The sequence below is a fragment of the Mizuhopecten yessoensis genome, unplaced genomic scaffold (genome assembly GCF_002113885.1).
Source record: "Mizuhopecten yessoensis strain PY_sf001 unplaced genomic scaffold, ASM211388v2 scaffold10635, whole genome shotgun sequence".
Taxonomy (NCBI): Eukaryota; Metazoa; Mollusca; class Bivalvia; order Pectinida; family Pectinidae; genus Mizuhopecten; species Mizuhopecten yessoensis.
In genome coordinates this window covers 1,878,464-1,895,482 of record NW_018408645.1, presented here as the reverse complement: position 1 = coordinate 1,895,482, position 17,019 = coordinate 1,878,464, and the positions used below count along the sequence as shown (strand labels likewise).

General features: G+C 33.7%; 1 long non-coding RNA gene across 1 annotated transcript in view; it reads left to right on the top strand.

Moving 5' to 3' along the window:
- The first annotated feature begins 449 nt into the window (after nt 1–449).
- The window catches only part of LOC110461567, a 42,813-nt gene continuing 26,243 nt past the window's right edge, over nt 450–17,019 (top strand). The window contains exon 1 of the long non-coding RNA XR_002464148.1: nt 450–519. This is a non-coding gene — a long non-coding RNA (uncharacterized LOC110461567). The remainder of the gene's footprint in view (nt 520–17,019) is intronic.

The window sequence follows — 17,019 nt, the reverse complement described above, 5'->3', positions numbered from 1 at the left end:
TAAAGTTATACAAAGTCGTTAAATAGTCTTATACTTACATTGTTTCCTCTTACATGAACAGAACACAACTACACCTCGCAATCTTCTCAAGCAATTAATCACTAGTCTGGGTTTCCCCAATTGGACCGAGCAAGCTCCGGAGCATTCTTAACATTCTTTTGAGAGTATTATATGTACATAACATATTACATAACATTATGTACATTTTTATTTCTTTTTGAAAAAAAATTGTGTACATAAGTCATTGCGTACATTTTTTTCTTTTAAAAGTTTTATTTGTACATTTGTCATTAAATACATATGTATGCAGCACTTTCTGTATTCTATGCACGGCAGCTGTCGGCCATCGTACTTTCTCGTTCCGATTGGTGTATGTTATCAGTAGCTTCCGTTCAAATTTATCGCTTAAATGTTGAGTCATTACATATATTTAATATATTATCAGTCGAGTGATATCAGTAAAGGCACTATACTTTTTGTCGACTCAAAGCGGTGGATCAAACTTAGTAGGGACGACTGGTAAGTTACATGACACCATTTTTCCTTTCTCGAAGACGTTATGTCCGACATTGATTCTCGGTTTTCATGATGCCTAAGAATAATAGGAACACTTCCATTCTTTTCTGATGTTTCAAACAACAATTGTTGAAGGCGTACCCGATAAAGCGTATTCGAATAACAGTTAAGTCATTTAGTCCTATCACAGGAGCCTGAAGTTCTGTCAAAAATTCACCTGATTCAGTTCGCCGCATATAAAGTTTGCTCATCATATTAATTAAATGGTATGTTCAAAACTTGTTACACATTATTACAGTGACTGTTAGACTGTCAAGAATGGGTTTAGGTTCCCATGTAACAGTACAGGTAAATTACTTTTTGATGAGTGACCAGAGTTTTACCTGGCGCCCTGTGTCTGACATAGAGAGCCGATATATGATACTTTATGTCTGTTATGAAAACACAACTGGACGTTAAGTATTTGTTATTTTGCATTCGTTTTGGTTCAGAGCTCGCCTTTACCTGCATATGGAACAGTGTCCATTTGTGTTATAATTTTACATGTGTTGATTAGGGTCGTTTAAAAGGAACCTTCCTATGAAATTTGAAGTTAATCCGTTGAAAACGTTTTGCCAATTAAATAAAGGGCCATTACTCCGTAAATTACGGTCCGATAATTACGGTTTTCGAATTTGTCCGAGCTATTATGGTAATAAACCTTCCTGTGATGTTAGAAGTTTCGTCCGGACACCGTTCGTTTTCTCGTGAAAGAAAAATAACACAAAGTTAACAAGTTCAATGCCTTTAAGAAATCAATATCATTACAAGTATGTCAATATTGCACACATTCTTGTGTAAGGTAATTAAACACACCTATTCAATATATCTTTTTAAATGATCATATGACGGTATGATGTAATTTTCTGTATTGATAAATAGATACTGTTTACGTGATGAATAGGAAATGAGCGATCTACGTCACCCCGTCCCTCCTTCTATATTTATTCTAAATCCCTCCCTATCGGGATGGATCAGTGAGGGACCAATGAGGGACTGACCCCATAATAGGTCAGTTAACAAATATAGGTGTTCTCCCCACCCGAATTAGGGATCATTGAGGGACGAGGTATATGCCTCGCGTCAAGTCTATATTAAGCACGACTGGTTCGAACCGCTTGGTTGGTTGGTTGGTTGAGATGTTTAGCGCCTACATGAATCCGCCCTTACGGGTTTCATCTCACTGACGGAAGTCAGTGTTCTGTCTTTGCTTCCGTTAGGTACAGTACTTTGCTTCTTTTGTCAGGCTTGGCTGGAGTCTGAGATTATCCGAGGGGTCCCTATGGTGTATGTGGGTTTTTACCTTTAATTCTATGGTGTATGTGTTTTTGTTTTTAGAAGAGAAGAAAAAAATAAAAAAAATAATGTGGTGTTTTTTTTTACAGTTTTAGAGAAATATTTTGAGTTATCCGAAAAAACCATAAGGGTAAAAATTGGCTTATAGGGAGAGGGTCTTAAAGGGGGATCTTCAAGTTACTGGGCTAATAATATATATGTCTTATATGAACTCTTATTATATAAACAGATGGGGTGGTCACCGATCGTATCATATCATGATGTCTTCTATGGCGTGAGTCTAGGAGGAGGGCGTATCATATCCGGGCTGTCCTTTAATTATATTCTACTCTATTTTATGTTTTGATTTGTTCCTATATTTTGGAAGTCCGTCTAATCGTCTAAAAATATGTCCTCTGTGCCGGCGTTAACGCGCCTATATTCGACAGTACACAGAGGGATTTTGTACATGCATGTTGGATCCTCCTACACGAGAACATAGAAGGTATTATGGCCGGTATGCCCTACCTTCTAGACTGCTTTCATAAATATGACGTTGATGTATGTCTTGAAGTTCAAATGCTTAAGGTCGATTGATGTTTTGTTAGATCAAATAGATATTTTAGAATCTGTGGTTTCTGTATATTCCGAGAAGGGAAAAGTTGTTATACTCGGAGATATGAACGTGCAAATCCAAGGTAGTCGGTGTCGATTTGCTGGTAACGACAGATCTTTAAGAGTTCAAGCTTTTTTGAATAGTACAAATATGGCATCTGTAAATGTGACGGACAAATGCAAAGGTCCAACGTATACGTATTATCCAACAACGGGATATTTCACTACTATCGACCATATTATTATTGACTTAGTTTGTTTCGATTTGGCAAAGTTTTAAGTCCCGAATGGGTCAGATTTAATTGGAGAAAAGCTGAAATGAATGGGTCTATTGACCTTTATAGATATCATGCAAATTGTCTCCTTAACAATGTTGAGATACCTGATGATGTTGTACATACTAATGGTATTGATATATTTTACAACAAAATCAAATGCTGTTTAATTGAGGCGTCAGACAAGTCATTTCAGAAAAGTTCATTTAAGAAGTATTTGAAACCATATTGGAGCAAGGAATTATCTGAATTGCACAATGAAATGGTTTCCAAGAGGTCGTTTTGGAATGCGTCTGGCAAACAAAGAGGGAAAAATCATTTGTTCATTGAATACAAGGCTTTGAAAACAAAATTCAGACGATGTCTTCGTCATGCTTTTAATATATATATGAGAGAACAATTCGACGAAATAGATAAATCTGGAGACGTTGACCAATATCTCTTCTGGAAACTATTTAAAAATCGTTCTAACAATGCTGGTTGTTGTCAAACAGAACTAAAGTACAATGGCACCACACCACGTGAACCCGAACAAATTGTAGATGCTTGGGGGTCATCATTTTAGTAAGTTGTTCTATAATGAAACGCTTGAGTCGTTTGAGAAAAACTTTTTTCAAGATGTATTACTTAAGGTAAATGAAATTCAAAATAAGTCTAATCAAGAGAAAGATATATTTCTGTCAGAAATGTTTACCACGGACGACATGCGGGTAGTATGTAAGAAACTTAAGAATGGCAAAGCTGGTGGGTATGATAGCCTGGTCTATGAACACATTAAGTATGGAGGTGGTAGATTATTAAGCCTCATTACCAAATTGTTCAATATGAGCATATACCTGAAGACTGGAAAAAAGGAACAAATTTTACTTTTTACAAGGACAATGGAAAACCCAAAGACCACCCAAACAGTTATAGGGGTATAACTCTTATACCCGTCTTTTTTAAAATATTCGAGTCAATTTTGTCTCTCAGAATGGATTTTTTTACTAGATTCAGAAACGTTTCCAAACAGACAACAATCGGCTTATATGAAACATTTATGTAGCCTATGCACTTCCTTCAATTTACAGGAATGTGTGAGATACAACCTAGAAAATAGTGATATATGATATCTATAACTACGGACTTAGATACGTGCTATAACAGAGGTAGTACTGGATCTATTTTTATAGTTCTTACTCTGTGTTTTATATATAATCACGGAATTAGATTATCTAAGTCCGCGATATTATGTATTGTTGTTAAACACTTTATTGTCAGAGTTCCAAACACTTTTGATACTCATAAGACAGGCCCATTATATTTTGACTGTTGGTAGGTTATCAAAAGATTATTTTTTTGCAAACATTTTAAGTCATTATCATGAACAGTTTAGATAAATGCATGTAATTTGTAGGAAAATTTAAGTTTAAACATTTTTACAGTATCAGTATTTTCTTGCAATGTACTGATTTTGAATAAGTGTAATCTACTTAATGGATTTAAATAAATCCAATTTCTTATTTTGGCTACAAAATATTTCAGGTAAGGAGCTCGAGGATTTTACTAGTTCGCTGAAAGGAAACACATTTTGTTTAGCCTCATCACGGTGCCTCGTCATGGATTTACGTTATTGTTCATAGCAAAACCACAAGTGATTTTGATCGAAGTTAATAATAAAGTCATGCTGATGCAGTTATCGTCTCTGAATTCAATTTCCAGTGGGGAAATTTGAAATAACATATTGTCTTTTAGTTTCATGTGGACTCCATCTTGAACCAAAACTAAATCACAAAAAGATAAGTTAGCTAAAGACACACATTCATGAAAACTTAGAAAAGAAGAAATTCAATTTCACTTGGTAGAGTACATATCCAATAAGGCAGTTTTTCACTGCAAGTCTCGGACAAAATATTTTCTTAAGAAATAAAATAGAGAAAAAGTTAATAAAATAAAGAGACAAAACAGTTATATACATATTACAAGTGTAGGGCAGTCCTTTATTAAATCTTTAAGATGTCTTTTTGTAAGTTTAGGGAAATGGCAAAGTATTCTAAAACATATATTGATGTGAATATTCTAGCTACCAGGTAATACATGAACTTGAATATAACATTTGTTTGATATACATGTACAGTACGCGTCAGGTGATTTGGTACTCAGTCGCCCGCCGAGCGACAATTTTTAATCCCTGTCGCTCGAAGCCGCGGGATGGCCGCAGAAAAAACGCCGGGTAGATCAAGGTAGATCCGCCGGCCTTACTGGGATAAGCCCTCCGCGACAATCCCGCGGTCGGCTCATTCCCCGAACACCAACTCTGGAGAATTGAAAGGAAAGTGTTTACATAATAAATCCTTTGACGTTTAGTAATAGCCTGTCTCAACTAAGAATGTCAACTCATGTAGATATGATACTAAAGTCAACAATAAAATGGATAAAAAGTTTGTATTTCCTACATATAACTGTAATACACATTTAACACAGAACTAAGTAATAGAAAATAATCATTAAATATTTTTTACATTATATTAAAAAGAAAAATAACATTACATTATATGAAAAACAAAATTCCTTAATTTAAGCCACATTGATACTAATGTCAGCAATAAAATACACTTTATATTCCTACATATAACAGTTATACACATTTAATACAGCACTAAAAGATAGCCATAATTAAACATAAATATAAACAGTAAACCTTTCTGAAGCTAAAGTCGATGAAGAATTTTGCATGAATCATGATGATTTTAGTTGGAATGGATTTTTGGAATTCAGAAGTTTTGCCAAAAAGTATAATATCTTCCTTTATTTCGAATGTTTGGCCAGTTTTTAAGTATATCCATCTACGTATGTCTTGACAGAAGTTATTTGTTATTTGACACCGTTACAAAAGATGTTCTATAGTTTGTTTGCTTTCTTGGCATAAATTACATAACTCACATTGTTTGATTCCAATTATTTTCAAATAATGATTAAGTGGAGTATTCTTGAAAGAAGCCTGAAAGTGACCCATTGAATGCTAGTTTTAAGTCCATATATAAAGTTTTCAAAATCAATCATTTTGAGTCCACCCTCACTATAGTCTTGAACAATTGTTGACCTTTCTATCATATCAACTGGTGATTGCCAGACATTTTTTCTTTTCTTCAATGATTGAATTATGTCTTTACTTGGAGTAGGGAGAGATATAAACAGGTGATTCATTTTTGCGATAATAAGAGATTTAACAACAGTTATTCTCCTTATAGGTGTTAAAATTCTTCTTGACCATTGATGTAACTTGCCATCTATAATACTAATAATTTTGTTGAAATTTACAGTAACCATGTCTTCTAAATTGACAGAGAAATCAATCCCAAGTAAGGTAAATTTGGTTGTTCCCCAAATTAGTTTTTTCAGTATTTACTTTTAACCCCGATATTTTAGCATATTTATATCATATAAAGATTGTGTGCCATTTAAAATAACGGATGTGTCATCAGCGAACTGTGAGAGCCCGTGTTCTTTGTTATTTATGTTTATGCCCTAAAGTTTTTATTGTTTTTTTACCATGATAGCTAATATTTCAACTACCAAAAGAAATAAGTAAGATGATACCGGATCCCCTTGTCTACAAACCCTTTTTTATGTCTACAAAGTCGGGTTAAAAAACCATTCTGTATGACAGCCGAGGAAGTATTTGTATTAAAAAACAAAACAGATAATAATATCAAACTGAAGTCACACAAGTTAAACACAATTCATAGAAATCGGAAAATAAGTACAAGTTTAACTAATATTTCCCCTATGGTGTATGCGGGTTTTATCTTTAATTCTTTGGTGTATGTTTATAAAAATTGAAAAAAAAAAATATAAAGATTTATATAAGTATTTGAGAATCAAAAAATAAAAAATAAAAATAAAAAATAAAAATAAAAAATGTTTTTTAGGAAGAGGGTCTTGTGGGGGGATCTATAATTTGCTGGGCTTATAATATATGAATCTTATTTTTCTATAGAAAGATGGGGAGGTCACCGATCGTATCATATCCTGATGTCTTATATGGCGTGGGTCTAGGAGGAGGGCGTACCATATCCTGGCTGTCCTTGACTTATACCCTACTCAATTTTGTGTTTTGTTCCTATATTTTGGAAGTCCGTCGAATCGTCTAAAAATATGTTTTCTAATCTAACTCTATCCTCTGTGCCGGCGTTAACGCGCCTACTCTTTCGACAATACACAGAGGGATTATTTACGTGCATGTTGGACCCTCCTACACGGGACACCGTTTATAGTCCCCTCCGGCGGACTCTGTGTTATTGTTGAATGGTTAGAGTCATGCATGCAGGCGCTAATTGATCTTTATTTTTGGCGTCCATTCTTGAAACCGTACCAGTCTTTGCACACTATGGAAAACTTTCCTTCAATACCAATGTTCTCTTTCATTATAAAACTTTCCTTTGGCTTTCGTCTGTAACTGTTCAATGTTCTGACTTTTATAATTATGTTTGTGAGTATTAGTATAAGATAGTTGTTGGAGAGGTGGGAAGGGAAAGGTGGGTGCGCCGAGTTTGTGCATTAGTGAGAGTTATCAGTAGGTAGAGGAGAGTTGGGTAGATGCAGGTATGGGGAGGGGGGTGTCGGGTTTATGCATTAAGATTTTATATAGAGTTATATTAGTGCATGTATAGTTATTAGATCAGGAGTTGATGAGGGATGTACATGTTTTATGTTGTTATACTGTGGATACCTGAGCCTGATTGATTTGAGGTTGGTGATAATTATTAGTATATAAAGGAGGTTTGGGTAGAGGCAGGGGGTGGGGTATTAGGGATGGGCCATATGTTTTCTTTGTAAATAGATTCTTACAGTATCGAACCGCTTCTACACGGGCCTTATGTATAGTCTGCTGAATAACCAATCGGGAACCGTCGGCACTTTCCGTAAACGAGAAAATACCTCGGGAGTAACTAGGTTGCCGCCTTATTGTTTGTAAACAAAGATGGCTGCCTCCATGAGCTAACATGTGGATATCCCGATTCGGTGTGAAAGGGATGGATTCCGAGTAAATCATTAGCGTTTATGAGTTTGAGATGTGCGTGTGTTTATTCAAACTTTATACTGTATTTATCTGATGTACTGTATTGGTGTTATTTAGACGGCATTGCCATTATATGCTAATGAGTTATGTTGATAATTACAGAGCTGTTTGAAATTCTGAATATATATAAACAATAGTGATATATGATATATATAACTACGGACTTAGATACGTGCTATAACAGAGGTAGTACTGGATCTATTTTTATAGTTCTTACTCTGTGTTTTATATATAATCACGGAATTAGAGTATCTAAGTTCGCGATATTATGTATTGTTGTTAAACGCTTTATTGTCAGAGTTCCAAACACTTTTGATACTCATAAGACAGGCCCATTATATTTTGACTGTTGGTAGGTTATCAAAAGATTAGTTTTTTGCAAACATTTTAAATCATTATCATGAACAGTTTAGATAAATGCATGTAATTTGTAGGAAAATTTAAGTTTAAACATTTTTACAGTATCAGTATTTTCTTGCAATGTACTGATTTTGAATAAGTGTAATCTACTTAATGGATTTAAATAAATCCAATTTCTTATTTTGGCTACAAAATATTTCAGGTAAGGAGCTCGAGGATTTTACTAGTTCGCTGAAAGGAAACACATTTTGTTTAGCCTCATCACGGTGCCTCGTCATGGATTTACGTTATTGTTCATAGCAAAACCACAAGTGATTTTGATCGAAGTTAATAATAAAGTCATGCTGATGCAGTTATCGTCTCTGAATTCAATTTCCAGTGGGGAAATTTGAAATAACATATTGTCTTTTAGTTTCATGTGGACTCCATCTTGAACCAAAACTAAATCACAAAAAGATAAGTTAGCTAAAGACACACATTCATGAAAACTTAGAAAAGAAGAAATTCAATTTCACTTGGTAGAGTACATATCCAATAAGGCAGTTTTTCACTGCAAGTCTCGGACAAAATATTTTCTTAAGAAATAAAATAGAGAAAAAGTTAATAAAATAAAGAGACAAAACAGTTATATACATATTACAAGTGTAGGGCAGTCCTTTATTAAATCTTTAAGATGTCTTTTTGTAAGTTTAGGGAAATGGCAAAGTATTCTAAAACATATATTGATGTGAATATTCTAGCTACCAGGTAATACATGAACTTGAATATAACATTTGTTTGATATACATGTACAGTACGCGTCAGGTGATTTGGTACTCAGTCGCCCGCCGAGCGACAATTTTTAATCCCTGTCGCTCGAAGCCGCGGGATGGCCGCAGAAAAAACGCCGGGTAGATCAAGGTAGATCCGCCGGCCTTACTGGGATAAGCCCTCCGCGACAATCCCGCGGTCGGCTCATTCCCCGAACACCAACTCTGGAGAATTGAAAGGAAAGTGTTTACATAATAAATCCTTTGACGTTTAGTAATAGCCTGTCTCAACTAAGAATGTCAACTCATGTAGATATGATACTAAAGTCAACAATAAAATGGATAAAAAGTTTGTATTTCCTACATATAACTGTAATACACATTTAACACAGAACTAAGTAATAGAAAATAATCATTAAATATTTTTTACATTATATTAAAAAGAAAAATAACATTACATTATATGAAAAACAAAATTCCTTAATTTAAGCCACATTGATACTAATGTCAGCAATAAAATACACTTTATATTCCTACATATAACAGTTATACACATTTAATACAGCACTAAAAGATAGCCATAATTAAACATAAATATAAACAGTAAACCTTTCTGAAGCTAAAGTCGATGAAGAATTTTGCATGAATCATGATGATTTTAGTTGGAATGGATTTTTGGAATTCAGAAGTTTTGCCAAAAAGTATAATATCTTCCTTTATTTCGAATGTTTGGCCAGTTTTTAAGTATATCCATCTACGTATGTCTTGACAGAAGTTATTTGTTATTTGACACCGTTACAAAAGATGTTCTATAGTTTGTTTGCTTTCTTGGCATAAATTACATAACTCACATTGTTTGATTCCAATTATTTTCAAATAATGATTAAGTGGAGTATTCTTGAAAGAAGCCTGAAAGTGACCCATTGAATGCTAGTTTTAAGTCCATATATAAAGTTTTCAAAATCAATCATTTTGAGTCCACCCTCACTATAGTCTTGAACAATTGTTGACCTTTCTATCATATCAACTGGTGATTGCCAGACATTTTTTCTTTTCTTCAATGATTGAATTATGTCTTTACTTGGAGTAGGGAGAGATATAAACAGGTGATTCATTTTTGCGATAATAAGAGATTTAACAACAGTTATTCTCCTTATAGGTGTTAAAATTCTTCTTGACCATTGATGTAACTTGCCATCTATAATACTAATAATTTTGTTGAAATTTACAGTAACCATGTCTTCTAAATTGACAGAGAAATCAATCCCAAGTAAGGTAAATTTGGTTGTTCCCCAAATTAGTTTTTTCAGTATTTACTTTTAACCCCGATATTTTAGCATATTTATATCATATAAAGATTGTGTGCCATTTAAAATAACGGATGTGTCATCAGCGAACTGTGAGAGCCCGTGTTCTTTGTTATTTATGTTTATGCCCTAAAGTTTTTATTGTTTTTACCATGATAGCTAATATTTTAACTACCAAAAGAAATAAGTAAGACGATACCGGATCCCCTTGTCTACAAACCCTTTTTTATGTCTACAAAGTCGGGTTAAAAAACCATTCTGTATGACAGCCGAGGAAGTATTTGTATTAAAAAACATAACAGATAATAATATCAAACTGAAGTCACACAAGTTAAACACAATTCATAGAAATCGGAAAATAAGTACAAGTTTAACTAATATTTGACAATAATTATAAGAGATTTCACACAAATCTGAAAATACAAGTTTAACTAATACATGTATATCATAATAAGTATATATGACTGATTCTGAAAACTGTTCTAAATATTAATTATCATTTTGCAACTATTAGCAGTTATTGATCTGATTAGAAGTTGATTTACCTGTGCAATTTACCTGTACACCATTTCTGCAATAGACTATAACTCGCTAACTGGCCACCTATCGAAGGATGTCGAATCGTCAGGTAAAGGAGCTTTTGTTATTGATACCAGGGTTAATATCCCCACACAAGCAGATGACATATGTTTGATCAGTAACACAAGTATTGGTTTACAAGATATGGTTACAATTTACGAAAACTATAGTCGTAAATGGAGATTTTCATTCTCTGTTGATAAAAGTAAAATAGTCTACACCCCTGGAATATGTCATAGCAAAATTGAAGGCGCATTGTCCGCCACCTTGTTGATGGGAGTATACATCAAAAGAATCTCGCAGACAGGCTTTGATTTTTTGATTGATTGATTGATGGGGCTTTACGTCCTTGTTCCGGTTATAACCGAGCCTAGGACAAAAGAAAAAAAAAAAAAAAAAAAAAAGGGGGGGGGGGGGTATGGTTGCAATTCCGCCTTTTGAGTGTTGCCAAAAAGTAGGATGGAGGATATGGGAACCTAACGTTCTAGTTTCTATAATTTAGGGATTGCAATTTGTACTGTCACTTAAAGCCCTACACTAGTCTAAATTTATATCCTATACTCCGTGGCGGCTAGCAATTAGCCTACTCTTTTTCGAAAGCCAGCAGAGTGATCTTTAACGTGCAAGGCGTGACTCTCCTTACACCGGACCCCCATTTAACGTCCCTTCCGAAGGACAAGAAGGTTAGAGGACAGCGTGAGGGAGTATGAACAAAGGTCTTATGGAAATAGCTTGTTAAGAGTTTGTTGGTATATTATCTTTAGGAGGATTTATAAACACCAATTGTATAACCCCCGTCCTGCGGGTACTTATACAAGTCATGATGTGTACGAATAGTAAAAAGGGGGAATTGGTAAAGGATGTTGATACTGTAGAGTATAGGGTGCGGTATAGATCTGCTGGCGTTGTGAAGTCGGGCGTCTCTCCTTTGTAATCTTCAAAGGACAGGTATCAGCCTGGCGATTGGTCAGTATTTTTTTCCTGAGACCAATCAAACAGCTATTTCCGTGCCCTCAATTTTGCCATGACATATTCCAGGGGTGTAGAGAGGGAAAGTGAGCGTAACCCCTGGAGTATCGCGGATGTACTACCGAGTATATATATATTTCGGTTATCCAGCAGACGTCTCGACAGAGAAAATACAGTATATTACTACTGCCATGTATGTGTCTGCTGTGGCCGCTGTTCCTGTCTACGGTTACGGTATTGGTGCAATTGCCATTTACGATGTGCAAGTGTCTGTTATTTTGACTAGATTACACGATTTCAAGTTAGGTTTTAGCAATTTGTGGATTTTTCAAAATACTTGTACTATGACTAGAAATCTGTTCAAAGCTGTAGTTAAACAGCGGTTAAAAGATTAATTTATACAGAAATGGTTCCAAGAGATAGAAAACTCTTCTCGTGGTAAATTCTACTCCATATTTAAGACAAACTTTCAATATGAATCATATCTAACAAAACTTATTGAAAAAGATAGGAAAATTATTTGTAAATTCCGCACGTCTAATCTAAATTTCCCAATAGAGACTGGACGCTGGAATGCAACTCCAAAATCAGATAGAATATGCCCTTTATGTCAAACAGGTATAGGTGATGAACCACATTATTTGTTTAAATGCCAAAATACTTATATATCATCAATAAAAAAATATATATCCATAATTATTACACTACAAACCCAAGCAATTTTAAGCTAAAAGGAATTATTTCTGTTTGTAATTTACATGTTTTACCTAAAATAAGTCGTTTTCTAGAGAAAAACAATTAAGACTTTAAGTGACATAAGATAATGCAGTGCTATTATTCTGTAGTATTATATATTTACATGTTGTATACACAATCTGTACTCACTCTGCTATGTTACTGAAATGTATTAAAATGTTGACCTCTTGTAACACACCTCGTGTATCATGAGTGTAAAATAAAACTTGGTAAACTTGGTAAACTTGCGACTGATTAGATGGGTTTAGTCTCACCTAGCATACATTTCAATTTTCACACCTGATCACAATTTGGTTATAGTCTGTTTCAAAATGATGTAGATGGTATTGCAATACATATTATAATCAAGGACTTATGTCTACTTTAATCAGAGAAATATTCCATTTTCTTTGTAAAAGAATTATAATGACTCGTGGTAGTAGATGAAGTATGAATATTAAAAAACAAATGGATACATTTATTTAACCTGAAAATAATAACGATTTTACAGATATTATAACATGTACAGTACTAGTCGCCTGCATGCTATTAAAATCTTAAATTATTGTTGATTAAGTAAAGCCTCATTAACTAATCTTAATATCAAAGATTATTTAAAATTCTGTAATGCATTGTCTATAAATTTCAACTGATACAATAACAGTTGACTGAATGTTAATTTTATATTTCCTTTATTTTATAGTTGTCTGCAAAATTTCAATTTCAAGCTGATTTTGTGTGAACATACACTGTAGATAGGAAAACTAATCATAATTTTCACTTATCATAATATCACAAATGTCAATATTGTCAACATTCATTCAAAGCTTGGGCTATTGGCCCTTATATGTGGTACATGATGTACAAAAAACGATGCATAGAGAATGTATAGAGATGATGCACATAATACACAATATAATCAACTAAGAGGTTCTGATAGTTTCAAAGATAAACTTCCTTAATACACATAGCTGTTTATTATCATTTTGACACTTAACAACTGAATAGTCGGAAAACCGCACTCTTAGATTTTGAAATTTACTACAAATTAACAGAAGCAAAATTCATCTTTCATGTCTGTGGAGGTATATTCCTTACAATGTCTTTGTTCTGAAGGAACATATATACGAGTCTATAAAATACATTAGTGGTCAAAAGGAGAACGGAGAAGTTGGGAATGTCGTGTAAACAAATTTAAGTTAAAAGTCGAAACCGGTCGGTATTCTCGTTCAGTTACACCTTTACAGGATCGTCTTTAGACGCTGCTTTATAATCCTATGTTTCGCAGGCGCCTATGTTTTAACTTTATATAATTATGTACAGTGCTAGTGATTTTACTTATTTTAAGGTGTTATAATGACTTTTAGTGTCTCATAAGCCAGATTTGGCTGGATGTCGATAACTGATCGATTTAAATTTTGAAATACATGTAGCTTTTACTTTTTATAAAACCTGCTATAGTTTCAATGTATATCGATATGTGACACTTAAATAAAACAAATTGTATTGTATGGTAATAATATGTATGTAAAGTTAGGACATTTCATCTGATATTTCCTATTATTATGATGAAGACTATAATAGATGAAGTGGAAACAATTTTATAAATAAATAAAATTGTACACTAAAAATCAATCCTATGTATACGTTCATATTCACATGGTAAGACACTTTATAGTACAGACTATAGATTACCTGTAATTAAATCCTATTGTTCTCTAACTGACACCAAATCTCACCTAGCATGTAGGAAAATACCAAATGTATGCTACATGAGACGACACCCTTCGATGGTGTGTATCGTCGAGGTGCCGCCGACTCCATTCCCCAAATTTTCGGGGTTTTTTTTTGTATTCATAAAAATTAAAAATTAAAAAGACGGTTGTATTAAATGATGACCAGAATGAAAATATTGGTCCTAACAAGTCACTTTAAATTAATGTTTAATATGGTTTCTCCTACCTGTAACATGGACTTCGCTAATTTCAAGTTACCTTATCTTATTTTATTCCGTGTGTATCAATCGGAGAAAACAAGTATTCGTATTTTTTCGTGTGTAACTATTGCAATACAAAATAATATATAAAACAAAATCAGAATTAAAGATGAATATAATTTAAAAGTTTTAAACCAGCTACGTTTTCGTCTAATATACCGTATTCAGCGCTGGACACAGCCGGTCGCCTGGTCGCCAAAGGCGACCAAAACCTTGATTGGGCGACTAGAAATTGTCAAAAGATGAATGTAACTGGCCCAAAAAAAATCTTTGGGCGAGTACATTATCATTCTCAAAATCGTAGTTTACTCCCTTAAATCAACCACCCCAACTTCGGAATACCCATTTTCGGAAATTCTGTACTCTCAAGAGTCTCGGTCACGCCGTTAAAACGTGCAAGTGCATCAGAATTGACGCAGACGGTACCGGTCAACATGGCGGACGCAAACAAGGGCTGGGGATTTTTAAAAAGAACCCCGTCAACGGATACAAAGAAGCCGTCGAAGTATGCAAAGTAAGTTAACTAATGTATTTTTATAAGTCTTAAGTTTTTTTCGCTGTAAGTTACCATTTTATGTTGTTTGGTCTGCCGTATCACCAGTACTGGTTGACGCCGAATTGACATTAGATAGGCACGTCAATCAGCAGAGGTCGCTCCAAGGTAGATAACTCTTACACTTCCGTAATGTTAGAAAACGCCTTGACACTTTCGCCGGTAATGCTATACATGGTACCTTGGTTTGTTTACAAAATGCTTGAATGACAGCTACTCAGTTAGTTGGGGATGTCATTATCGTGGTAGTATGTACCTTTCACACAAATGCTGACAAAGTAACATTTCTTTAAAGTACAAAAAATAACATACTTTTCATCCCAATCGTGTTATGGCGTTGTCCCAAGACGAACGCATTTTTATTTTTCATAATTTAATTTGAGTAGTTAGCTTCCCTTATCTGAAAATATTACATTTACAAATGTCTTTTAATTTTGTTTTGCATTGACACTTTGGACTTTTTTTTTATTTTTATTTCTTGTTTTTATTATTTTTTCATTTTTTTTAAGACAAAGAGAAAACATATATGACATTGTTCATAAGTACATGATTGTTCATACACCTTAAATAAAGATCATCATCATCATCTGACATCATCATCATCAAACATCATCATCATCATCATCATATTAAATATTATTATTAACACATAAGCAGATATCAAGCAAAAAATTGCCAATGCCATGTACAAAGACATACACTGAGACACTGATGCAAAAACAATATATATAAACCTATGACATCAAACTCACAAGAGCAAAAACAAGTAAACTGAAACAGAAAAAAAAGAAAAAAAACACAAAACATTACAAGGGATGGGGAGCAATCCTAGGTCATTATATTTTTACTTAGGCCTGGCGAATTAAAATGTATGAAATATATGATGATTATTATTACAGTGAGGAGACGATAAAGTACAATAGATGTATATATGTATAGAACAAATATGTCATATATATATATATATATATATAAATATAGTCATATTATAACTGCATCCAGTTATCTATTTGATGGTTTAACTCATCCTTATTTATTAATTTATTGACACTTTCGACATACAATCTGTTGAAATGACTGACAAATATTTTGGCTACCAATATTCATTTTGGGCCTGGGGAATACTTTTTGTACTCGCCCAAAAAAAAAAATCGGGCCTACCGGCCCTGCACTGCGTATTCCTTCCCGGATGGTCATGTAAAAATTATATATATATACATGCACATGCACAGTATCATCGTAAGACCAAATCATAATCCTACAAGAATATTTCAGTTTTTGTCATATTTTCGTACTTTTAACAAAGATATGTTGTTTCTATGTATGATATAATTTGAAGAAAAAAATCAATCGCAATAAGTCCATGCCGGTCCTTAGATTTGATCCACAGAATCTGTCGATGTCTTTATAAAAAATCAAAATGACGTTGTGATCCATTTTCATACGTTGGTATAGTGTCAAAATGATCCTGATATCTGTTAAAACTTTCGCATCTATCTGTTGATCTCACGTTCCGACACTATGACATTCGTTTCTTATCTTTCAATGCCAGCGTTCCAAACCAAATGCTATAAACTTCATTTCTTCCGTTTAAGAATAATAATACATATACAATTACAAATACAAATGGAAAATAATTAGGAAACTACTTTCGAAAACTTCACACGTGCTCAACAAAAGTGATAATCAGCATCCGATTTCCATATGTGTATAAATGTACATTTATTTCATTTCGACTATTATGTATTACAATAAATAAGATAATTTCTAACGTATTTTTCAGAAAACAAACAAGTACGGGTAAACAAGATCGAATTTATGTTTATTATTTTTACATTACTTAAAAACTTTTTACATTTCTCCCTTACAGAAATGAGTACAAGGTTTTGTCCAAGTGATTTAGCTTGGCAGCTGCGGCAGTGCAATGCCTTGGACCTTGAGCTTTTGGCTGTGGTGCCAATGCAGTCAGCAGTAATTGGACCACCAACA